At 40.7% G+C, this 27,716-nt stretch overlaps 1 protein-coding gene across 13 annotated transcripts in view; it reads right to left on the reverse strand.

Moving 5' to 3' along the window:
• PHKA2 (phosphorylase kinase regulatory subunit alpha 2) overlaps positions 1-27,716 on the reverse strand; it is an 85,286-nt gene that overhangs the window by 56,398 nt on the left and 1,172 nt on the right. The window lies entirely within an intron of this gene.

Genomic DNA, 27,716 nt, shown 5'->3' on the forward strand with positions numbered 1-27,716 from the left:
AAATTAATTAATTAATTAATTATTTTTAAAAGGGGGTGGCCATCAGGGTTCCTATGTAGCTATGGTATCACCAGTATTTAAAAGGGCAGCTGAGTCACTAAAAAGCCAGACCTTCACAAAAAGTGTACACAAATGTTCATCACAGCATTATTCATAGTAGCCCAAAAGAGGAAACAACCCAAGTGTCCATCAACTGATAAATGGATAAACAAAATGTGATCCATACGAACAATGAAATATTATTCAGCAATAAAAAGGAATGAAGTACTAATACATGCTACAGCATGGATGAACCTTGAAAACATTACACTAAGAAGTCAGTCACAGAAGTCTACATACTGTATGATTCCAATTGTACAGAATGTCCAGAATAGGAAATCTATAGAGATAGAAAGTAGATTAGTAGTTGTCTAGGGCTGTGGGTAGGAGTGGGATGGGAGGAAATGGGGAGTGAGTGAGTGAGTGAGTGAGTGAGTGAGTGACTGCTAACAGGTTTTTTCCTTTCTGGGGGTGATGAAAACGTTCTAAACTTGACTGTGGTTATGATGTACAACTCTGTGAATATGCTAAAACCCATTAAATTGTACATGCTAGATGAATTGTATGGTGAGTAAACTATATCTCAATAAAGCTATTACTTTTTTAAGAATCTAGTCTTAATAAACTCTGTGCCTAGAAATAAAATGGATAAGATAGGAAAAGAGTCACATAAAGATAAAGCCTCTGTTGACTTTCCTGAAATTATGCAAAGAAATATGTATCTAATAAAATACATCATAGCAATCAGAACCCTGCCAGCTTAAATTATTATTCAAAAGGGTACCAAATTATTTACAAGAGGGCTCATTAAAAAACGCTGCTGGGGGGCTTCCCTGGTGGCACAGTGGTTGAGAGTCTGCCTGCCGATCCAGGGGACACGTGTTCATGCCCCGGTCCGGGAAGATCCCACATGCCGCAGAGCGGCTGGGCCCGTGAGCCATGGCTGCTGAGCCTGCGCGTCCGGAGCCTGTGCTCCGCAACGGGAGAGGCCACAACAGTGAGAGGCCCACGTACCGCAAAAAAAAAAAAAAAAAAAAAAACGCTGCTGGGTACTTTCAAAGTGATACTGCCAAGGTTACTGGGTAAAAAAAATATTGGCATAGTTTCAGATGATCCCACCTAAGGAATTAAATATTTGACTTCCTCTTTAATCTATGCCCTCTTCAAAAACATCTAAAACGCAACTGATGGGCCTTCAGGGGCAGCAGCATTCAGTGTATTGACACTGTTCTACAGCCAACAACTACAGATCAATGATATTAAAGTCAACCAGAAGTGAAGTCTAGGAATGGCTGAGGGACGGTATGAGTCATTCCAATAGTGGACTATTGGAGTTCTTTTTTAAAAAATCACTATGCACCAACAAGGTATAGCATAAGCATCTTTATCTGTTCTGGGTCCTGTTGGATAAACTCAGGGCAGGAAACCATCAGGAGGTGCACAGAAAGAACTCAGCCCCTTCCTGGCGTACCCATCAACCGTGAGTCCACTGAGACAAACAGCCTTCCAATGACACAGCAGTGACTGCTTACACAGCGCCAAGTGTGGTTTGGATTATGAAATGTCACTGTTAACTGAAAGTCACCTCTTTGGTTCTTTAGTTTGGGTTTAACTATAAGTGGATTAGTTCATCCCCACCCAGAGCTAAACTGTCTCAGCCTCATTCCACTACAGAGAAGCAGTCTGGGTGTTTCAGGGGATTCCCATATTCAAAACTGCATACACAAGCCATGTTAAATTAGAGTGCTGCTGCACTCAGCAAAAGGAATACCTACTATTATGAACTGAAAGCCTGTGTCTCCCCAAAATTCATACGTTGAAATCTAATTCCCAATGTGACAGTATTTGAAAGTGGGGCCTTTGGGAGATAATCAGGTCATGTGGGCAGAGCTCTCATGAAGGGGATTAGCGCCCTTATAGGAAGAGGAGGGGGCAGCTACGAGGAGAGCTACAAAGAGTCAACGGTAGTGTCCCAATGCAGTATTAGAGGAGGTAGCACAGACCTGCACTGGGACTCAGCACTCCTGCTGTAGGGAAACTGACAATGACATCCTTAAACTGTAGAAGAAGAGGTCCAAAACAGATGAGCCTAACATAAACCGTGCTTCATCAAGGGCAAGGGGCCAACAGCTGGGCAGTTTCTCTTTTAAATCCAGTCATTTGTCGGCCCCTCTCCAACATTTGTTCATTTCTAATTTAGGGGAAGTGCCTTTCCTGGCTCCTGTTTATGGGAAAAAAGGGTAGGACCCTAAGGCTTAGAATGGACTGGGCCCAGGGCTTGGCCCCTATACTGTCATAACAACACTAAAATCTTGGTGGCTTATATTTCTCGCCCATGTCTTGTGTCCATCCCTTTTCAGCTGTGGTTCTGCTCTGTGTTACCTTCCATCTAGGAACCAGGCTACTGGGACAGCCTTATGCCCACAACACTGCCCATCTCATGGCAGAGGAGAAGACAGACAGTGAACGATGAGCTGCCTCTTACAGCTGCTGGTTAGAACTGACACATATCACTTCCTCTCACGTCTCATTGTTGAAAGCAAGTTACATGGCCATTCCTAAGTTCCACAGGGTAAGGATGTGGAAGCCTCTCCCAGGAGTGAGAAGCAAATAACTGTGAACAACCATTATGTGAATAATTATTATTACTATTACTTTTTAGGTATGAAAATTATATTTATTTAAACCAAGGAAAGAAATCACAAGTTATGAATATTAAAAGCTGACCAACATCACAAAATCTGTACCTGCCTTAGACACTTCAGTAATACTTTTTATTTTTGAATTGCTGAATTTTATTTTATTTACTTTTTTATACAGTTTATTTTATACATATTAGTGTATCCGTGTCAATGCCAATCTCCCAATTCATCCCACCACCACCACCACCCCTGCCATTTTCCCCCCTTGGTGTCCATACATTTTTTCTCTACATCTGTGTCTCTATTTCTGCCCTGCAAACGGGTTCATCTGTACCATTTTTCTAGGTTCCACATATATGCGTTAATATACAATATTTGTTTTTCTCTTTCTGACTTACTTCACTCTGTATGCCAGTCTCTAGATCCATCCATTTCTCTACAAATGACCTAATTTCATTCCATTTTATGGCTGAGTAATATTCCATTGTATATATGTACTTTTTTTTAACATCTTTATTGGAGTATAATTGCTTTACAATGGTGTGTTAGTTTCTGCTGTATAACAAAATGAATCAGCTACACATATACATACATCCCCATATCTCCTCCCCTTTGCGTCTCCCTCCCTCCGACCTTCCCTATCCCACCCCTCTAGGTGGTCACCAAGCACCGAGCTGATCTCCCTGTGCTATGCAGCTGCTTCCCACTAGCTATCTATTCTACATTTGGTAGTGTATGTATGTCCATGCCACTCTCTCACTTCATCCCAGCTTACCCTTCCCCCTCCCCATGTCCTCAAGTCCGTTTGCTACGTCTGCATCTTTATTCTTGTCCTGCCCCTAGGTTCTTCATAACCATTTTTTTGATTTCATATATATGTGATAGCATATGGTATTTGTTTTTCTTTCTGACTGACTTCACTCTGTATGACAGACTCTAGGTCCATCCACCTCACTACAAATAACTCAATTTTGTTTCCTTTTATGGCTGAGTAATATTCCACTGTACATATGTGCCACATCTTCTTTACCCATTCACCTGTACATGGACACTTAGGTTGCTTCCATGACCTGGCTACTGTAAACAGTGCTGCAATGAACAGTGCGGTGCATGTATCTTTTTGAATTATGGTTTTCTCTGGGTACATGCCCAGTAGTGGGACTGTTGGATCATATGGTAATTCTATTTTTAGTTCTTTAAGGAACCTCCATACTGTTCTCCACAGTGGCTGTATCAATTTACATTCCCACCAACAGTGCAAGAGGGTTCCCTTTCTCCACACCCTCTCCAGCATTTGTCGTTTGTAGATTTTCTGATGATGGCCATTCTGACTGGTGTGAGGTGATACCTCATTGTAGTTTTGATTGGCATTTCTCTAATAATTAGTGATGCTGAGCAGCTTTTCACGTGCTTCTTGGCCATCTGTATGTCTTCTTTGGAGAAATGTCTATTTAGGCCTTCTGCCCATTTCTTGATTGGGTTGTTTGTTTTTTTAATATTGAGCTGCATGAGCTGTTTATATATTTTGGAGATTAATCCTTTGTCTGTTGACTTGTTTGCAAATATTTTCTCCCATTCTGAGGGTTGTCTTTTTGTCTTGTTTGTAGGTTTCTTTTCAAAAGCTTTTAAGTTTCATTAGGTCCCATTTGTTAATTTTTGTTTTTATTTCCATTACTCTAGGAGGTGGATCAAAAAAGATCTTGCTATGATTTATGTCACAGAGTGTTCTTACTATGTTTTCAACTAAGACTTTTAAAGTGTCTGGTCTTACATTTAGGTCTCTAATCTACTTTGAGTCTATTTTTTGTGTATGGTGTTAGAGAGTGTTCTAATTTCATTCTTTTACATGTAGCTGTCCAGTTTTCCCAGCACCACTTGTTGAAGAGACAGTCTTTTCTCCATTGTGTATCCTTGCCTCCTTTGTCATAGATTAGTTGACCATAGGTTCGTGGGTTTATCTCTGGGCTTTCTATCCTGTTGTATTGATCTATATTTCTGTTTTTGTGCCAGTCCCATCCTGTCTTGATTACTGTAGCTTTGTAGTACAGTGTGAAGTCGTGGAGTCTGATTCCTCCAGCTCCGTTTTTTTCCCTCAAGACTGCTTTGGCTATTCAGGATCTTTTGTGTCTCCATACAAATTTTAAAACTTTTTTGTTCTAGTTCTGTAAAAAATGCCACTGGTAATTTGATAGGGATTGCACTGAATCTGTAGACTGCTTTGGATAGTATAGTCATTTTCACAATATTGATTCTTCCAATCCGAGAACATGGTATAGTTCTCCATCTGTTTGTGTCATCTTTGATTTCTTTCATCAGTGTCTTACAATTTTCTGTGTACAGGTCTTTTACCTCCTTAAGTAGGTGTATTCCTAGGTATTTTATTCTTTTTGTTGCAATGGTGAATGGGACTGTTTCCTTAATTTCTCTTTCTGATCTTTCATTGTTAGTGTATAGGAATGCAAGAGATTTCTGTGCATTAACTTTGTATCCTGCAGGGCTTCCCTGGTGGCGCAGTGGTTAAGAATCCGCCTGCCAATGCAGGGGACACAGATTCGAACCCTGGTCTGGTAAGATCCCACATGCCACGGAGCAGCTAAGCCCGTGCACTACAACTACTGAGCCTGTGCTCTAGAGCCCACAAGCCACAACTACTGAAGCCCACGTGCCTAGAGCCCATGCTCCACAACAAGAGAAGCCACCATAATGAGAAGCCCACACACCGCAATGAAGAGTAGCCCCCTCTTGCCACAGCTAGAGAAAGCCCACGTGCAGCAATGAAGACCCAATGCGGCCAAAAATAAATTTTTAAAAATAATAATAAATAAATAAATAAATTTTGTATTCTGCAACTTTACCAAATTCATTGATTAGCTCTAGTAGTTTTCTGGTGGTAGTTTTAGGATTCTCTATGTATAGTGTCATGTCATCTGCAAACAGTGACAGTTTTACTTCTTCTTTTCCAATTTGTATTCCTTTTATTTCTTTTTCTTCTCTGATTGCCATGGCTAGGACTTCCAAAACTATGTTAAATAAGAGTGGCGAGAGTGGACATCCTTGTCTTCTTCCTGATCTTAGAGGAAATGCTTTCAGTTTTTCACCATTGAGAATGATGTTTGCTGTGGGTTTGTTGTATATGCCCTTTTTATGTTGAGGTAGTTTCTCTCTATGTCCACTTTCTGGAGAGTTTCTATCATACATGGGTGTTGAATTTTTTCAAAAGCTTTTTCTGCATCTATTAAGATGATCATATGGTTTTTATTCATAAATTTGTTAATATGGTGTATCACATGTATTGATTTGCATATACTGAAGAATCTGTGTATCCCTGGGATAAATCCCACTTGACCATGGTGTATGATCCTTTTAATGTGTTGTTGGATTCTGTTTGCTAGTATTTTGTTGAGGATTTTTGCATCTACAATCATCAGTGATATTGGTGTGTAATTTCCTTTTTTTGTTGTATCTTTGTCTGGTTTTGGTATCAGGGTGACGGTGGCCTCATAGAAGGAGTCTGGGAGTGTTCCTTCCTTCGCAATTTTTTGGAAGAGTTTGAGAAGGAGAGGTGTTAGCTCTTCTCTAAATGTTTGATAGAATTCACCTGTGAAGCCATCTGGGCCTGGACTTTTGTTTGTTGGAAGATTTTTAATCACAGTTTCAATTTCATTACTTGTGATTGGTCTGTTCATATTTTCTATTTCTTCCTGGTTCAGCCTTGGAAGGTTATACCTTTCTAAGAATTTGTCCATTTCTTCCAGGTTGTCCGTTTTATTGGCATAGAGTTGCTTGTAGTAGTCTCTTATGATGCTTTGTGTTTCTGTGGTGTCCGCTGCAACTTCTCCTTTTTCTTTTCTAATTTTATTGAGTTGAGTCCTCTCCTTCTTTGTCTTGATGAGTCTGGCTAAAGGTTTATCAATTTTGTTTATCTTCTCAAAGAACCAGGTTTTAGTTTTATTGATCCTTGCTATCGTTTCCTTTGTTTCTATTTCATTTATTTCTGCTCTGATCTTTATGATATCTTTCCTTCTACTAATTTTGGGTTTTGTTTCTTCTTCTTTCTCTAGTTCCTTTAGGTGGAAGGTTAGATTGTTTATTTGAGACTTTTCTTGTTTCTTGAGGTAGGCTGGTATTGCTATAAACTTCCCTCTTAGAACTGCTTTTGCTGCATGCCATAGGTTTTGGATCGTCGTGTTTTCGTTGTAATCTGTCTGTAGGTATTTTTTGATTTCCTCTGATTTCTTCAGTGATCTCTTGCTTATTTAGTAATGTATTGTTTAGCCTCCATGTGTTTGTGTTATTTATGCTTTTTTCCTTGTAATTGATTTCTAATCTCATAGCATTGTGGTCAGAAAAGGTACTTGATATGATTTCAATTTTCTTAAATTTACTGAGGCTTGATTTGTGACCCAAGATGTGATCCATCCTGGAGAATGTTCCATGCGCACTTGAGAAGAAAGTGTAATCTGCTGTTTTTGGATGGAATGTCCTATAAATATCAATTAAATCTATCTGGTCTCTTGTGTCATTAAAAGCTTCTGTTTCCTTATTAATTTTCTGTCTGGATGATCTGTCCATTGGTGTAAGTGAGGTGTTAAAGTCCCCCACCATTATTGTGTTACTGTCGATTTCCTGTTTTACAGGTGTTAGCAGTTGCCTTATGTATTGAGGTGCTCCTATGTTGGGTGCATATATAATTGTTATATCTTCTTCTTGGATTGATCCCTTGATCATGATGTAGTGTCCTTCCTTGTCTCTTGTAGCATTCTTTATTTTAAAGTCTATTTTGTCTGATATGAGTATAGCTACTCCAGCTTTCTTTTGATTTCCATTTGCATGGAATATCTGTTTCCATCCCCTCACTTTCAGTCTGTGTGTGTCCCTAGGTCTGAAGTGGGTCTCTTGTAGACAACATATATGGTATATATATATATATATACATATATATGTATATATGTATATACAATATATATATACCATATATATATTGTATATACACATATATATATGTATATATATATAGTATATATATATATATATATATATACACTATATATATATATACATATATATATTGTTTTTGTATCCATTCAGCGAGCATGTGTCTTTTGGTTGGAGCATTTAATCCATTCACGTTTAAGGTAATTATCGATATGTATGTTCCTATAACCATTTTCTTAATTGTTATGGGTTTCTTTTTGTAGGCCCTATTATTCTCTTGTGTTTCCCACTTAGTGAAGTTCCTTTAGCATTTGTTGTAGAGCTTGTTTGGTGGTGCTGAATTCTCTTCGCTTTTGCGGAGCTTGTCCGTAAAGCTTTTGATTTCTCTGTCGAATCTGAATGAGGTCCTTGCCGGGTAGAGTAATCTTGGTTGTAGGTTCTTCCCTTTCATCACTTTAAATATATAATGCTACTCCCTTCTGGCTTGTAGAGTTTCTTCTGAGAAATCAGCTGTTAACCTTATAGGAGTTCCCTTATATGTTATGTCGTGTTCCCCTTATGATTTCAATGATTTTTCTTTGTCTTTAATTTTTGTCTATTTGATTACTATATGTCTTGGTGTGTTTCCCTTGGGTTTATCCTGCCTGGGACTCTCTGTGCTTCCTGGACTTGGGTGGCTATTTCCTTTCCCATATTAGGGAAGTTTTTGACTACAATCTCTTCAAATATTTTCTCGGGTCCTTCCTCTGTCTCTTCTCCTTCTGGGACCCCTTTAATGCGAATGTTGTTGCATTTAATGTTGTCCCAGATGTCTCTTAGGCTGTCTTCATTTCTTTTCATTCTTTTTTCTTTATTCTGTTCCGCAGCAGTGAACTCCACCATTTTGTCTTCCAGGTCACTTATCCGTTCTTCTGCCTCAGTTATTCTGGTATTGATTCCTTCTAGTGTATTTTTCATTTCAGTTACTGTACTGTTCATCTCTGTTTGTTTGTTCTTTAATTCTTCCAGGTGTTTGTTCTTTAATTCTTCTAGGTCTCTGTTAAACATTTCTTGCATCTTCTCCATCTTTGCCTCCATTCTTTTTCCAAGGTCCTGGGTCATCTTCACTATCATTATTCTGAATTCTTTTTCTGGAAGGTTGCCTATCACCACTTCATTTAGTTGTTTTTCTGGGGTTTATCTTGTTCCCTCATCTGGTACAAAGTCCTCTGCCTTTTCATTTTGTCTATCTTTCCGTGAATGTGGTTTTCCTTCCACAGGCTGCAGAATTGTAGTTCTTCTTGCTTCTGCTGTCTGCCCTCTATGTGAACAATTATTATATGAATAATTGTGAACAACTATGCTGTCATGGTGACGTCACCTGCTAGCTGTGATGGGCTGGGAAACACCCCCATCTGCCACCTCCACAGCCGAATCATTACTGAATCTAAAGTGCTCAGAGATTAAAATGGTGATGAATTACTTGCCTTTTGCTTTGGGGCTTATAAAAAAATTGTTAAAGTAATAAACTGAAATCCTACTCTTCAGCATAGGGAGAAGAGGGGAAACGAATTGAGATATTAACATCAGACAAAGTAGACTTCACAGCAAAGAAAACGACCAGGGATACAGAGAGATGTTACATAATAATGAAAGGGTCAGTTCCTATGAAGATATAATAATCCTAAATGTGTGTGCACCTAACAAGAGGAAAAGGGATACAGACATAGGGCCTAGAAAAGAATAGAGACCAGAAGTAGATCCACACACATATGACAAATTGACCTTTGACAAAGGTCTAAACACAAAGGGAGAAAGAACAGTCTTTTTAATAAATGGTATTGGAACAAATGAACATCCATATGCAAGAAAATGAATCTGAATCTAAATCGCACATCTTACACAACGTTAACTCAAAATGGATCAGAGATCTAAATGTAAAATGTAAACCTATAAAACTTCTGTAAGAAAACATAGAAGATGGGACTTCCCTGGTGGCGCAGGTGTTAAGAATCTGCCTGCCAACGCAGGGGATACAGGTTTGAGCCCTGGTCTGGGAAGATCCCACATGCCACAGAGCAACTAAGCCCATGCGGCACAACTACTGAGCCCGTGCTCTAGGGCCCGCGAGCCACAACTACTGAGCCCACGTGCCACAACTACTGCAGGCCACGTGCCTAGAGCCTGTGCTCTGCAACAAAGAGAAGCCACCGCAATGAGAAGCCCGCACATCACAACAACGAGCAGCCCCCGCTCGCCACAACTAGAGAAAGCCTGCACACAGCAACGACGACCCAAGGCAGCCAAATATAGATAAATAAAATAATTTTAAAAAGAAAGAAAACATAGAAGAAAAATCTTCATGACTTAAAATTAGGCAAAATTAGCCATGACACCAAAAGCACCATCCATAGAAGAAAAATCGATAAACTGGACTTTATCAAAATTAAAACCTTTTTCTCTGTGAAAGACACTTAAGAGATAAAAAGACAAGCTATAGACTGGGAGAAACTATTTGCAAGTCACATGTTCAACAAGGGAATTGTATCCAGCATATGGAAAGAACTCTCAAAACTCAACAGTAAGAAAACAACTTATTTAAAAATTGGTTGAAAAAAAACTTGAAAAGGGCTTCCCTGTTGGCACATTGGTTAAGAATCTGTCTGCCAATGCAGTGGACACGAGTTCGAGCCCTAGTCCAGGAAGATCCCACATGCCATGGAGCAACTAAGCCAGTGCGCCACAACTACTGAGCCCGCACTCTAGGGCCTGTGAACCACAACTACTGAAGCCCGCGTGCCTAGAGCCCGTGCTCCACAACAAGAGAAGCCACTGCAACAAGAAGCACGTGCACTGCAATGAAGAGCAGCCCCTGCTCGCCACAGAGAAAGCCCGTGTGCAGCAATGAAGACCCAACGCAGCCAAAAATAGATAAATAAAAATTTTTTAAAAAGGCCAACATCATTAGCTATTAAGGAAATGCAAATTAAAACCACTGTGAGATAGCACTACCTACCTATTGAAATGGCTAAAATAAAAAAATACTGCCAAACCACATGATCATTTCAACAGATGCAAAAAAAGCATTTGATAAAATTCAACATCTATTCATGTTAAAAACTCTTACCGAAGTGGGTATAGAGGGAACATATCTCAACATAATAAAAGCTATTTATGACAAACCCACAGCCAACATAAGACTCAATGGTGAAAACCTGAAAGCCTTCCCACTAAAATCTGGAACAAGAGAAGGATGCCCACTCTCACTTCTCTTCAACATAGTATTGGAAGTCCTAGCCACAGCAGTCAGACAAGAAAAAGAAATAAAAGGTATCCAAATTGGAAGGGAAGAGGTAAAACTGTCATTATATGCAGATAACATGATACTATATACAGAAAACCCTTAAGACTCCACACAAAAACTAGTAGAACTAATAAACGAATTCAGCAAGGTAGCAGGATACAAGATTAACAAACAGAAATCTTTTGCATTTCTTTACACAAACAATGAAATATCAGAAAGGCAAAGTAAAAAACAACCCCTTTTAAAATCACATAAAAAAAATATCTAGGGGGCTTCCCTGGTGTCGCAGTGGTTTAGAGTCCGCCTGCTGATGCAGAAGACGCAGGTTCGTGCCCTGGTCCAGGAGGATCCCACATGCCGTGGAGCGGCTGGGCCCGTGGGCCATGGCCGCTGAGCCTGCGCATCCGGAGCCTGTGCTCCGCAGCGGGAGAGGCCACAGCAGTGAGAGGCCCGCGTACCGCAAAATAATAATAAAAATAAAAAATATCTAGGAATAAACCTGACCAAGGAGGTGAAAGACTTATGTGCTGAGAACTATAAAACATTGATTAAGGAAATTACAGATGATTCAAAGAAATGGAAAGATATCCCATGCTCCTGGATTGGAAGAATATTGTTAAAATGGCCATACTCCCCAAAGCAATCTACAGATTAAATGCAATCACTATCAAATTATCCATGACCTTTTTCACAGAACTAGAACAAATAATCCTAAAATTTATGTGGAACTATAAAAGACCTAGAATTGCCAAAATAAGCCTGAGGAAAAAGAACAAAGCTGGAGGTATAACCCACCCTGATTTCAGACTATACTACAAAGCTACAGTAATCAAAACAACATGGTACTGGCACAAAAACAGACATATGGATCAATGAAACAGAATAGAGAGCCCAGAAATAAATCCACACACCTATGATCAATTAATCTTCGGCAAAGGAGGCAAGAATATACAATGGAGAAAAGACAATCTTGTCAGCGAGTGGTGCTGGGCAAGCTGGACAGTCACATATAAATCAATGAAGTTAGAACACTCCCTCACACCATACACAAAAATAAACTCAAAATGGCTTAAAGACTTAAATATAAAACATGACACCATAAAAATCCTAGAAGAGAACACAGGCAAAACATTCTCTGACATAAATGTAAGAATGTTTTCTTAGATCAGTCTCCCAAGACAAGAGAAATAAAAGCAAATATAACAAATGGAACCAAATCAAACTTACAAGCTTTTGCACAGCAAAGGAAACCATAAACAAAATGAAAAGACAACTTACGGAATGGGAGAAAATATTTGCAAATGATGCAACTGACAAGGGCTTAATTTCTAAAATATACAAACAGCTCATACAACTCAATAACAAAAAAACAAACAACCCAATCAAAAAATGGGCAGAAAACCTAAAGAGGCATTTCTCCAAAGAAGACATACAGATAGCCAACAGACACATGAAAAGATACTCAACATTGCTAATTATTAAAATCAAAACTAGGGACTTCCCTGGTGGCACAGTGGTTAAGAATCCGCCTGCCAATGCAGGGGACACAGGTTTGAGCCCTGGTCTGGGAAGACCCCACATGACGCAGAGCAACTAAGCCCGTGTGCCACAACAACTGAGCCTGCGCTCTACAGCCCACGAGCCACAACTACTGAAGCCTGCGTTCCTAGAGCCTGTGCTCGCAACAAGAGAACCCACTGCAACAAGAAGCTCACACACTGTCACGAAGAGTAGCTCCTACTCAGTGCAGCTAGAGAACGCCTGAGCACAGCAATGAAGACCCAACACAGCCAAAAATAAATTAATTAAAAAAAAATCAAAACTACAATGAGGTATCACCTCATACCAGTCAGAATGGCCATCATCAAAGTCTACAAATAACAAATGCCAGAGAGGGTACGGAGAAAAGGGAACCGTCCTACACTGTTGGTGGGAATGTAAACTGGTACAGCCACTATGGAAAACAGTATGGAGGTTCCTTAAAAAACTAGAAAGACAGCTACCGTGTGATCCAACAATCCCACTCCTGGGCAGATATCTGGAGAAAACTGTAATTTGAAAAGATACATTCACCCCAATGTTCACAGCAGCACTACTTACAATAGCCAAGACATGGAAGCAACCTAAATGTCCATCAACAGATGAATGGATAAAGAAGATGGGTGATATATATATGTGTGTGTGTTTGTGTGTGTGTGTGTGTGTGTGTGTGTATACACAGACAATGGAATACTACTCTCCCATAAAAAAGAATGAAATAATGCCATATGCAGCAACATGGATCGACTTAGAGATTATCATACTAAGTAAGTCAGAAGAGAAAGACAAATACCATATATCACTTGCATGTGGAATCTAAAATATGATACAAATGAACTTATTTACAAAAGAGAAACAGACTCACAGACATAGAAAATAAACTTATGGTTACCAGAGGGAAAAGGAGGTGGGGAGGGATAAATTAGGAGTTTGGAATGAGCAGATACAAACTACTATATATATAATAGATAAACAACAAGGTCCTATTGTATAGCACAGGGAACTATATTCAATATCCTGTAATAAACCATAATGGAAAAGAATATGAAAAAGAATATGTATATATATAACTGAGTCACTTTGCTGTACACCAGAAACACAACATTGTAAATCAAGTATACTTCAATAAATAAGTAAATAAATGAAAATTTAAAGTATAGAAAAACTAATGCCAATACTAAGCGTTAACAGGGGCATAGAGCCACTTGAATCCTCATACACTGTTGGTGGGAATGCAAAATAGTGCTGCCATTCTAGAAAAGAGTTTGGCGATTTCTAATGAAGTTAAACAGACACTTACCCTATGACCCAGCAAACCTGCTCCTAAGTATTTACCCTAGAGAAATGCAAACCTCTACATGCATGTTTAAAGCAGCTCGATCCATAACTGCCAGAAACTGTAAATAACTCAAATTTCCTTCAACGGGTGAATGGATAAACACACTGTGATATGTCCATATAATGAATACTACTCGGCAATGAAAAAGAACAAACTACTGATACACACGACAGCTTGGATGAATCTCGGGGGCATTATACTAAGTGAAAGAAGCCACTCTCAAAGGTTACGTACCATATGATTCCACTTACATGACAATCTTGAAAAGACAAAACTATAGTGACACAGAACAAATCAGCGGTTTCTAGAGATTAGGGTTGGGTGGGATGTGTGACTATAAAGAGGTAGCAGGAGGGAGATTTTTTAGTCGAAGGAACTGCTTTGTATTTTGATTATGGTGGTGGTTACGTGACTCTATACATGTTTTAAAATTCATAGAACTGTAGTCTTTCTTTAGGAAACTCTGAAGAAGCATGAATCTTGGGAATGATTCAAACAGGTGGTAAATCCTCATTTTTGCTTTATAAGTAGAAAAGTGGGTAAAACAGGGGAGCTGCTTCAAGCATAGGAAATGGCTTATCCCTAGATTCAGAGATGAGATGGGTGAAACGGAGAATAGTAAACTCAAAGGACAGAGGTGAAGTTTAAGGAGGCAGAAGTTAGGGCAGTGAATTTCACTGAGGGTAACGGTACAGTGGTACAAGATGACCGAAGAAGACAGTGTACATGGCTCCCTAGGGTGGTGGGTATGTAGTTTAAAAACATATATTCAATGTTAAAATTATCAACCTGAAAAATAAAGATAATAAAAGCTCAAGTCTTCGTCATATACGCTCAAGAAACAAAACTTATACAATCTTCTTGGTTGGTGGCAATACCAAGATGATACTGAGAGCAATCAGGGGATGGGGAGGATTAACAACAGAAGAGAGCAGCGATGTTGAAAAGGTGGCATCCACTGCTCCTAAGAAGGCGTGTGCATGTGAGAGGAGGGGCAGGTAAGGGCTGCAAAGTGGATGCTGACCCAGAACAGCAGAACACTTAAGGACTTAGAAAACAGGTGGAAACAAAACTAGATACAATTCAACAAGAATTTATTTATTGGGCTTACGTGTTCAATAAATGTCTGCTTAACTAATTTTAGTAGCAATCACTCCCACACATTTGAGATGACTCAGCTCCCTTTACACATACACTCCCACTCCCAGGGCCCCAACAACTCTTTAAACAGAACCTCTTCTCTTTTTTCCAAATCACCCCCCCACTCCCCCATCCCAGCAGCTACCCTTTGACCCAGCCACATCTTGCCCCAGTATTTAGGTACAAGAAATTTCAACTATACAACACTGCCTGCAAGTTTTAACAACGAACGACCTACGAACAGCATGTGAGTGGATACCAAAAAATCAAGGCTATGTTAATGGAAGTAGAGTTTTCAGAACAAGGGAAATGAGCGTCTCACTGAACTGCCAGCCTGGCAGAGCACACCTGGCATACTGTCACTGCCAAACACCATGTTTGAAAAGGGATATTCCCTACCTGGAACATACCCAGAGGTTGGTCAGGGCTATGAAGAGGCTGAGAGCCACAGCTCATGAAGGGAGAATAGGGTGTTTAGAGAAGGTTTAAGGGAGAGCAAGTTAGCATCTTCAAATTGCTGAAAGGTTGTCCTCTGAAAGAGGGATTTGATTTTTTTGGCTATTCAACTCAAGTCAGATTTCAACTCAACGTAAGAGCTTCCTAATATTTAGAATTTTCCAAATAGAATGGACAGGGTTGTAGGTAATGTGAGCTCAGTCTCTGGTATTATTTGTGCAGAAGGTCCCTGAAGGCCGTTCCTCAAGGGAGGCACGGAACATAATGCAGTGTTTAAGGCCACAGCCCCCACACTGTGTAAGATACACCTGGGTTCAAATCTGCTCTGCCACTTATTAGCTATGTGATCTTGAGCGAATTACTTAACTTCTCTGGCCCTTGGTTTCCTTTTGTATAAAAAGGAGGGTTCGAAGCAGACTGGAGACCATGGGTCGGGACCCCTCGGGCCCTCTACTTCATCCCCATTCTAATGGAAACCACTGTTGCCTCTGCCTATCCAGTAACTCTTCCCCCCTTTTCTGGTAATGGCCTATAATTTCCCCTGCTCTGATTCAGTAGTGGTTCTGGGGAGGGGAGGCAGGGTTGATCCCATAACTGCCTGACCCCTGGCCACAACCCCAGCTGCAGGGAAGGACGTGTGACCCAGCCTGGCCAATCTAGGCACAGTTCAGGGATGTGCACACGACCCAAGCTGGACCAACTGAGAGCCATTCACAGTCAGGACTTTCTCTAGGGGCACTATAGGAAAAGCTTGCTTTCTACAGAGGGCACCAATCTGAAAGACTATAACCTGGAGCTGCCAAGGGACCACTTCTGCCACCACCTGAGATGAGCCTGCCAGAGAATAAAGCCCACTCTGAGTCAAACAGGGCCAAGTAATACAAAGAGATATACTTGGTCATTTGAGCTCCTAAATCCAGCCATGCCTGAACCTAGCCCAGTCGCTTGGGATTTTCAGTTATTTGAGCAATAAATTCTCTTTTGTGCTTAAAGGCCATTTGAGGTGGGTTTGTGTCAGTTACATCTGAAAGAATCCTGACAGATACAACTACAAATGCCTATTAACTGGCCACAGTGAACTAGATACCGTAAAAACATTTGATGCTATTAAAGAAATCTAAGATTGAGGCAATATTAAGGTAAAATACATAAGCTAGATGGTAGCACCAAACTACTTAATTTAACATTTTGCAGTTCAATTTCTACCTGGAGGGCACACAGATGGATGCTGTCATCTACCCACCAAAAACGGCACAGAGAGGATAGATTCCTTCTTCCCCTCCCTCCGTCCCAAAAGAAAATCGGAATAGCTCCTTACTGATCTCTCTACCTCTAGTACTGCTTTCCTTCCAATCCATCCTCCACAAAGGGAGGTCACTGAAAGACCTAGAATCTCAAGCCTTCACTGCCCTGCTCAGAATTCTCCGACCCTACAAGATAGAACCGAAGTCCCTTGGGTAGCCATACAAGGCTCATCATGTGCTGGCTCTTCCTCTCACATCCCGCCTCATCACCCGTCGCTCCCTCCTTAGCTCCCCAGAAAACCCCAATTAGTATTTCCTGCACATGCTCTGCTCTCGCACTTCTGGGCCTGTGCACACACTCTTCTCCCCGCCTGTAATGCTCTCCAGCAAACGCCTCTCCTTCACATGCTCCCTCCTCCATGAAGCCTTCCTGAAGCTCCTTTTCCTATGCTCCAAGGGACAGAGGTCAGAGGCCTCCGGCTAACTCCTACCCTTAGACCTCTTTCCTTTGGATTAAGAATCGCTTAGTGCATCCCACCAACTTGCTCAGTTCCAAGGGAGGAATATACTGTTCAATTATTCAAATGCAATGCCCAAAAGAAACTAAGATAAATGTTGAAAATACATGATTACTCCCCCAGCCCCCTGTTCCCTACCGCCCCTGTGCTGGTAAAGCAAAAAATAGAATGTGAGAATTTCTATTACAAAAACTCCGAAAACTGGTTAAATTCATTTGTTGTATGGGAATTTTGTTCTAGCAACTGTTTGAAATGTTAAAGGAGATGGGGAAGGGCAATGCCTTGGACTTGGGAGAGGTTTTTTAAAGTGGGAATGACAGCAGCATTGGTTTTAAAATGACTGCATCTGTAATTCAGACTACTGGTTGTGTGAGTAACCCTTCTTTTTTCCATTATTTATTTATTATTTACTTTTTAATAGATTTATTTTATTTACTTATTTTTAGCTGCGTTGGGTCTTCATTGCTGCACGCGGGCTTTCTCTAGTTGCGGCGAGCGGGTGCTACTCTTTGTTGCGATGTGCGGGCTTCTCACTGCGGTGGCTTCTCTTGTTGCAGAGCACAGGCTGTAGGCACACGGGCTTCAGTAGTTGCGGATCGCGGGCTCTAGAGCGCAGGCTCAGTAGTTGTGGCGCACGGGCCTCAGTAGTTGTGGATTGCGGGCTCTAGAGCGCAGGCTCAGTATTTGTGGCTCACGGGCTTAGCTGCTCCGCGGCATGTGGATCTTCCCGGACCAGGGCTCGAACCCATGTCCCGTGCACTGGCAGGCGGATTCTTAACCACTGTGCCACCAGGGAAGCCCCTTTTCCATTAGTTTAAAAGATAGGTTTCGGGCTTCCCTGGTGGTGCAGTGGTTGAGAGTCCGCCTGCCGATGCAGGGGACACGGGTTCATGCCCCGGTCCGGGAAGATCCCACATGCCGCGGAGCGGCTGGGCCCGTGAGCCATGGCCACTGAGCCTGCGCGTCCGGAGCCTGTGCTCCGCAATGGGAGAGGCCACAACAGTGAGAGGCCCGCGCACCGCAAAAAAAAAAAAAAAAAAAAGATAGGTTTTGCATAATTTGATATGTAAACCTCAAGCTTTCAGAGAATACTGTTGAAAATTTAAGCTCTAACATGCAACAGCCTCATGCTTTACCTAAGGAGATCACAGGTGTGCAATTTTCACTTGCAAATGATGTCTTTTTCTAAATTGCTGCCGATTAGATTTCCCCCTCTGGATTCACAAATAAAGCACAGGCTGCAAGCTGCCCTGGGCCGACGCATCTGTATCATCTCACACGACTGAGTGATGGCTTACAGGGAAACAAACTGGGTCGGAGGCCAAGCGCTGCAGGCATCCACTTCATTTTAGCTTTGTTCTAGCTTCGTTCCAGATCCCAGTGCTCATCTTAAAACTTTCAAACTTCACAGAAACCATTCCGGGCCCCTCAGCTACAATCAAATGTGCAAATGACTTTACCACTCTTTTAGGAGATTTTAATTCTTTGACTCTCTTGCCAATTCCTTAGCTTGAGGTATCAGTCCTTAGCCTGGTGTTGTGGAAACTTATAGAACACATTCAAACTCAGTAGGGCTGTCAGAATCCTCCTGGCCACGCCTGAAGTCCCAGGTATCAAGGGATTACTGGGTGCCACACTAGTAACCTTTCACCTGAACAGGAAAATTGCAAATGTCACCATTTGATATTTTCAATGACTTTTATTCCATCAGGTTCGGGTTCAGAGCATGGTGGCATCACACCTGTCACTCTGCCTCTGGGCTCTCCGGGAGTCCATAGATGGGCTTTGTGGGGGCAGGGAGCTGGAGGTCCTTAGACTCCTGGAACTTTTATGTGAGCATTTTTCCCAGGAGAAGATAAGATATTCACCCATCATCAAATTCTCAAATGGGTCTGTAACCCATTTGATTAAGGAACACTTCTCTAAATGTATTTTATGAACATTATGTTCTCCCTACCTATTATGAGGCAGATGTGATATTTACTTCACTCTATTAGTGAATAACTTTATTTCACAGCAATCTGGTATGTCTAAAGTATTTATCTCTACTCTTTGGCCTGTTTCCAACAAGACGGAGCACTTATCACGGGGCTGTCAGCTCACCAAACGGATGACCTTGAAAAAGGTCCCCTCAACTCCCTTGGCTGGTATTCTTCAACTGTAAAAGGAGATTAGGTGATCTACATGACCTTTTAGATCCCTGCGAAACTTGGGAGAGATTTCCCTCGTACGGGTCTATTATGGTCCTTTATTTGTAAATGGAAGATTCAAGGACCTTTTTCATTGAATTACTCTAATGTTTTTATCTGGCACTAAAATATTTAAAGGCTGTCCTGAAAAGAGCACAGCAAAAGCCCCCCTCCTGGCTGCACCTAAAAAGAACTGAAGTGGGAGATGGCAGAAGGCAGGGCTGGGGTTGATACTAGGTTATCTATCAAGTGCTCTCTTTCTCGAATCTTCGACACACAGACCAGACAACCATCTGTCAGACAGTCCCTTTCTGACTACGGACGAAAAATGTCATTTCTGCCCTTTTTGGACTCAGGGCTGCTGGGAATGCTTGTGTATGCCCTGGCCCACAACTGTTCTCATTCCCATCTTGACTATTAAATAAATTCCTGCTAGATTAAACTGAACTAAGGACAACGGATAGGTTGCAGCAACTCTGGCCCAGTCTCTTTTTATGGACATACAATTAGGTTCTAAGAATCCCCAAATGATGGTTGTATGGTAGAGGTCTGATGAATAATAATAACAAGAGCAGTGGTCATTTGTTAACTGCACATACTACAGCACATAGACTATGTGGTTTAAGCATTTTAATTCATTTATTTATTCATTCAATCAACAACTGTTTTTAAAATCTCTACAACTGCCAGACACTAAGTGCTAAGGACAAAATGGTAATTAAAAAGAAATCCTTGGTCCTGTGCAGCGGACTTTATAGCCTAGTGGGAATTCATTCATTTTAAGTCACACAAATAGATGTAAAATTCCAACTCGGTTACGTGCAGCAAAGGGGATGTGTGTCATGCTGTGAGGGCATCAAGGAGGGAGGGGAGGGAGGGCTCCCCCGGTGGAGCCGGGGTGGAAGAGAGGTTAAGATGTTACCCAGAGTGAGGGAGGGTGCAGCAGGAGGGCATACCTGCTTTGGAAAAGACCACTTTGGCTGCAGTCAGGAGAAATACCGGGAGGGGACTGAGAGTAGTTGCAGAGAGAAAACAGGCTGGGAAGCTAGTACCGGGGTAGAGACTGGCAAGGCTGGCAGCTTAGACAAGGAGGGCGGTGACGGTAGAGCAGAGGAGAAGCAGCAGATGGATTCGAGAGACGTTCAGGAGATAGAATCAGCAAAGCTTGGTGATGGAATAGATACAGGTGGGAAAGGAAGAAAGAAGGGACCAAAAAGACTCCTGGGTTGCTGACTTGGGGCTCCAAATGGGTGGTGGTACCCAGATTTGTTGGGAAAGATCAAGAGTTTGCTGTTGGGCATGAGAGATTGGGGGTGGTTTTCTCTCATTTTCTCCCTCCTGGTATGGCTCTTGACAAAGTCACGTTTTCAAGTCAGCTGAGCCAGCTGTTAAGCATTTACCAGCACACCACTGATGGTGCGTGAGAAGCTGGTGAGCTAGGCTGCAGCTGGACTGCAAAGTTTGATAGAACTCTGCATTTTATTCTAGGAGTGACGAAAGCCATGGCAAGTTGTAGGCAGGAGAGCAGTGTAGTCTGGTGCCTGATGTAAGGTTGCTTACTGCTGGGGAGGAGGGGCCAAGAGTGGAAGCAAGGAACTAATCAGGAGGCTAGAGGGGCAGTCCAGGCATGAGATGATGGTGGCCTGGACTCGGGTGGGGGCAGTGGACAGGGACAGAAGTGGGTGGAGCGCAGAGAGATTTTGGTGATCTAATTCATTAGGACATTCTCTCACTTTTTGGTGGGGCATGAGGGAAAAGAAGAAATCCAAGCTGACTCCTGGGTTACTCCTAGACTATGTTTATTAATACGGCCTTAATTTTTACAACTTAATAAAATCTCGAACATACAGGAAAGCAGAGAGAACAATATAACCAATACCCATCACTCAGATCCAACAAATGAAAGCATTCCACCATGAAGGAACGGTACAAATTCCTTCCTTTTTTAAAAAAGAAATAAAATGTTACAGATAAAGTTGAAGGCTTTTTTTCCTTTATTAATATGGTAAGTTATATTAATAGATTTTCTTAAAGAAAATTTCCTGGTGTTACTGACATAAACTTTACTTGATTATGCTGTATTTTTAATACATTGCTGGCTTCATTTTATTAATAATTTACTTTATATTTTTGCATCAATATTTATAAGTGAATTTCCTCCATAAATAATATTTCTCATTACGTCTTGTTTGACTATGGTATCTTGGGATATTGGCCACATAAAAGGAGTTGGTAGTTATCCCTCTTTATCTTTTATCTGAAACAGTTTATTTAAGATAGGGGTTATCTGTTAATCTCTTGCCCCTCTCTCACTCCATTGTAGTCACCACGCAAAAACCCGAGCTCTGGTTAAATGTGACTCTTTGCCTACCGCTGGGGGTGCACCTGCGCAGCTGGAAAAAAAAACAGAGCCATACTGGTTGAACTTGCTTGAAATTAAGGACCCTTAATGCTGTCCAACAATCATGCTAGAAATCCCTGGACCATCCATTCCCTTCTTCTCCTAAAGGACAATTTCAAACCTTTTCCCCTCTCCTCAAACCTCTGATAACTCCTCTCCAACTTCACTCTCGGCTAATGACGGTGCCTTGTGTTTCACTGAGAAAGCAGAAGCAATCAAAAGAGAACACTGAGCCCGCGTACCCTGCCTTCCCTCTTGTTTTGATGGATAAACTATCTCTGCTCCAGTAATTCCCACTCTCACTCTTGCATTATCAGTTTTTCCCTATCTACTGGATCATTTCTACCAGATATATAATTTCTCAAATAAACCCCTCTCAAGCTCACATCTCCACCCAACCACTGCTCTCCTTTACAGCAGAATCTTCAAAAGAATCGTTTCAACGCGATCTTTAGCTCTTGTTCTTCCCTTCTCGAGCTCCCCTCAACCGATTTCTGCCTCTAATACTCACATAAACTGCATGACAAGATCTCCAACAACTTCCACACCGCTAAATCTAATGGTCACTTCTCAGTCTTGTTGCTACTTGTCTTTGACCCATTATTAGTCTTTCCCCCATCTGATACTCCTCCTTGAATCACTTTCCTCACTTGGCTTCTAGGACGACAACCACCCTTGGCTGGTTTTCCCCCTTCCTCATCTGCTGCTTCTCAGTCTCCCTTGGTGTTCCCTCCTCATCTTCCGGAGCTCTCCATTTTTGGAAAGCTCCTCTTTAAATGTCATCTCTTCTCTGTTTAACTCACTCCTGTGATCTCATCCAGTCTCATTATCTTTCATTACATATATGTGTACCAACAGCTCCAAGATTTTCATCTCCAGCCCTAACCTCTCCCCTGACTTCTAGACTCATATATTCAACTGCCTATTTACCATTTCCACTTGGATGTCTAACGGTCACCTCGAAATTAATAAAACTCCTTATCTTCCCCCAGAAACTTGCTCCTCCACAATCTTCCCCATCTCAGTAAAAGGCAATTCCATCCTACCAGTTACTCAAGCCAAAAATCTTGGAGTCATTCTTGACTTTTTTCCATACATCATATACTCAGTCCACCAGTAAAACTTGTCTCTACCTATGAAATTTTCCCCAAACTCAACCATTCCTATCTGTCTCCACTACAACCACCCTTGCCTGAGCCATCATGCTCCAATTGCAGAAGCTTCCTAACTGGTCGCCCTGTTGTGCATCTTGACACCTTATATTCCATGCAGCCGGTGGAGTGATTCTTTTCAAACATCATTCAGATGATGCCACTCATCTGCTCAAAGCCCTCTCACAGCTTCCCTTCCCACTCAGAATAAAAGCCAAATTCCTTAGCCTTCAAAGATGAATGAATAAATAAACCTCTAAATGTTCCTTGGTCCTAGTCTATAAACTCATCTTGGACTAGGAATTTTTTCACTCATTCAATTTTCTTTAATGGTTATAGTCTAATTAGGATGTAAATTTTTCTTGCTTTAACACTGGTAACATTTATCTAGAAAACTGTCATTTACGTTTTCAAATTTACTGCCCAAAATTGTTCATAGTATTTTTCCATTTTCTCCTAATATTGTCTATTTGTCCCTTTTCCCATCCCCCCATCAACCCTGACAGAAATTTGCCTTTTTATTAGTCTTTTTAAAAAACTAGCTTCTGATTTTGTCAATCTTTATTATTTGTTTTATATTACATTAATTGTTGGTCTTGTCTTTATTATTTCCTTTCATCTATTTCCTTGGGTATACTCTGTTGTCCTCTTCTCAACTTGAGTTCATTAATTTGTAAATCTTTCTTCTTTTCTTATACAATTCAGGATATAAACTTCTCTTCACATCCCACTTTAGCTATATTCCATAAATTGGTATTTGGAATTCCTTTGTTTTTATTCAGTTCTAAATATTTTATAATTTCCATTATAATTTCTTCTTAGATCCATGACATCATATGTGTACATATATATGTATGTGTGTGTATATATTCATGACGTACATATCCATTATCTGTTTAAATATATTTAGAAGTGGGCTTAGTAGGATTCCAAACATATTTGGTGGGGGGGGGGCGTTAGCAGTCATTGTTTATTGCTAATTTTCTTGCATTTTGGTCAAAAAATGTGGTATGCATAAAGTTGACTTCAGTATTTTTTGAGGTTTCCTTTATACCCTAATTTGTCATCAATTTTTGAAAAATATACTTTGCAAGGTTGAAACAAATAAGTATTTTCTACTGGTTGGGCACAGAATTCTACGTATGTATTACTTGATCAAGTTTGTTTCTTACGGAAGTGTTCAAATTTTCTATGTCCTAATTATTTCTCTGCTTTATTAGTATCTGAGAGAAGGGTATTTAAAAACTCCCTCTATGGTTATGGATTTGTTAACAATTAAGTCAAGTTTTTCTTTATACATTTTGAAGCTATGTTGTTAGTATTCTGTGGGTTTAAAACTGCTCTATTTTTTTTGGTGAATTATCCTTTTATCATCTAGTAATAACATTTCTTAATCCCTAATAGAATTCTTTTAAATTTCAAAAGCTTATCTGTCTGATGTTAGTATCAATATAATTACTCCAACTTATTTTTGGTTAGCATTTGCCTAGTATATCTTGTCTCACTAATTACTTTCAAACTTTCAGTATCCTCTGTTTTAGGTTTGTCTCTTATAAATCACATATATCTTTAAAATTTTTAAAAAATTAATTTCCATTATCTGGTTAATTTAAAATTTTACATCTATTGTGATTGCCTTTTTATCACTCTTTTTAAAAAACTGGCTTTTGGTTTTGTCAATCTTTATTATTTAGCAGTAAGTACATTTGGCAAATGACTAATGGAAAAAATTCTCTTTCACAGACACAGGAAAAGGAATTAGTTGATATGCTAGCTGATCTGAACAAAGTATTGCCTCTAACAAAAGAATAATTACGAGTTTGGTATATTTAACACTGATTTCTAACAAGTGAAATCAATGTAAGTTGATGTCAACTTAAAAAGCTCAACATCACTAATCATCAGAGAAATGCAAATCAAAACCACAATGAGATACCACCTCACACCTGTCAGAACGGCCATCACCAAAAAGACCACAAATAACATGTTGGTGAGGATGTGGAGAAAAGGGAACCCTAGCACACTGCTGGTTGGAATGTAAATTGGTGCGGCCACTACAGAAAAGAGTATGGACCTCAAAAAACTAAAATCAGAACTACCATATGATCCAGCAATTCCACTCCTGGGTATATATCCAAAGAAAACAAAAACACTAATTTGAAAAGATACATGCACCCCAATGTTCATAGCAGCATTACTTACAATAGCCAAGATATGGAAGCAACCTAAATGTCCATCAACAGATAAATGGATAAAGAAGATGTGGTGTATATATACAATGGAATACTACTCGACCATAAAAAAGAATGACATTCTGCCATTTGCAACAACATGGATGGCCCTAGAGGGTATTAGGCTTAGTGAAATAAGTCAGACAGAGAAAGACAAGTACTGTGTTTTATCACCTATATGTGGAATCTAAAAAATAAAGCAAACAAACAAATATAACAAAACAGAAACAGACTCACAGATATGGAGAACAAATTAGTGATTACCAGTGGGGGGAGGGAAGGGGGGAGGGACAAGATAGGGGTAGGGGACTAAGAGGTACAAACTACTATGTATAAAATCAAGAAGCTACAAGGATATTTTGTACAGCATGGGGAAATATAGCCCTTATTTTATAATAACTTTCAATGGAATATAACCTATAAAACTATTGAATCACCAAGTTATACACCTGAAACTAATATGGTAAATCAACTATACTTTAAAAAAAAACCGAACAAATCAGAAAGAGGTCAGCCTTGTACCAGTTGACAATGAAAACTGCCTCATAAACATCTGCACCTATCTACAGGGGATGGGAAATATAGTATAAACTTTAGAAACCACTCATTCAGAGTCCAGCTCATTCATTTTTTATTGTGGTAAATTATGCATAACATAAAATTGCTCATTCATTCTTACACAGTGGACAGGTGACCTGCCTAAGATCACTCAGAAAAGATGACCAGGCCCTAAATGGGTTAGGGCTCTACAACTGTGAAAACTAGCTGTTGCGGCGGGATGGGTGCGAGGTGGGGGAAAGTGGAAAGGAGTGATTCTGCATGTGCAGACTCACGGGATTTTCCAACAGAACCGTACTTGGAGTGTTCTGGTTAACCAGAAAAGCTTGACTATACAGTCAGGAAGGGAAAAACAGGGCAAACATGAGGGCTTCTCACGAACTACCCCCAAAATAAATACAACTAAAGGCTCAGGCAACTTTTTTTTAATCATTAAAATGTTGGAGAGGAAAGTCCAATGCTGCAGATTTGCTTTAATGGGAAGACAGTTCTTTTGCTCCTGAGGGAAGGTAAGCTTGGATCAATAGCTGGGTCATTAGGATGGCTCAGAGTCTGCAGAACATATTTTATCAACAAGGACTTAAGGGTACTTTTCATGTGCCTGGAGCACTGCTTGATGCAAAAGGAATGAAACTGATGAGGTCTCTGTGCTTAAGGATCTCACAGAATCCATGAGGAGACATAATTATGTTCAAAGACCAGAAAGCAATTAGTAGCTGTATCAAGGCCTTCAGGAAAAAGAGCATCCTGGGCCAGGGTGGTGAGGCGAGGACTTGTGGCCTGGATATGTGTGGCCTATATCAAAATCGTAACACCATCAACAGCACTCAACTATTTGCTAACTGCCTACTGGGGCGGGGGGCAGGCAACATACTGGGCAGTAATCACAGGTGTTTATATCCTCATTTTACAGATAAGGGCATAGTCTCAGAGAGGCTGGGAAACGGTTACACCTGTAGTTGAAGGACGAGCTAGAGATTCAAACCCAGGTGTGACACAAGAACCAAGCTTGATCAGTTCTCCTTAAAGCCCCTTCCATCACAGTAATGAAGGGCCAGGATTTTCAACTTGGATTTTTAAAACACTTTGTAGAAGTAATTATAATATATTCCAAAGAGGAAGGCCAAAAAAAAAAAAAAATCACCCCCACTTGCCTGCCTACTTCTTCTTCAGTTCTTAGCTTGAACATCGTCTCTTCCAGGACTCCTCCCTGCTCCCCAAACTGGGCTAAGCTCCCAAAATAAGAACCACAGTCCTTCATGTGCAATTTCAAAAGCCAATATGCTCTGAAAATTTAAAGTGTTTTCATAATTTTGCAGCAAGCTCGTTTGGTAGCAAAAGGTGACCTGACAGGAAACTACTTTCAGTCTTTACTTTTCCTACTCAGTGTGAATCTTCATATTCCAATGTGGAAAATAATAATGTGTTTGATTAAGGGTGCTGCCTAGACTTCACTGCAGTTACTAGAGAATATATATGTATATTACCTTCCTAAAGTCCAAACACTGCTGACTTGCAAACCACATCTGACCCCAGGAGTTTCGGACAAGGGACTCTGGACCTATTCCCTACGCATAAATCTGACTGCACTACAAGTATTTATTCTTCTTTGTAGGCCCAGCACCTGACAGAGTGCCTTGCACATAATAGGGACACAATAAATATCTCCTGAATGAAGAAACAAGGCTGTGAAATTGGCTATAGGGAAAAGGGTCAGTGGCTTGGGAGTGACCACGGCTCCCAACTTGAAGGCCAGGCCTCTACCCTGGAAGGCCACTTCCTTCTCTGACATGGAGCTCCTATAAATAATTGCCGTTGATGGAGGGCAAGCAACATAGCTGTTGTCTTCACTAGGAATAAAAATAGTCCAGTGGTCTTTCATGATGGGCCCAGATATAACTTTAGCCGGGTAATACAAAACAGGAGACATTCCATACCTCAGACTACATGGGCAGCTTCGAAGATCCCCTCCAACTTGGGAGAAGACCTGCACTGGGTCTAACCCTGCTACCTGCAGTAACCTTTCTGGCCTGCAGTTTTCTCATCTGTAA

The sequence above is a fragment of the Orcinus orca genome, chromosome X (genome assembly GCF_937001465.1).
Source record: "Orcinus orca chromosome X, mOrcOrc1.1, whole genome shotgun sequence".
Classification (NCBI taxonomy): Eukaryota; Metazoa; Chordata; class Mammalia; order Artiodactyla; family Delphinidae; genus Orcinus; species Orcinus orca.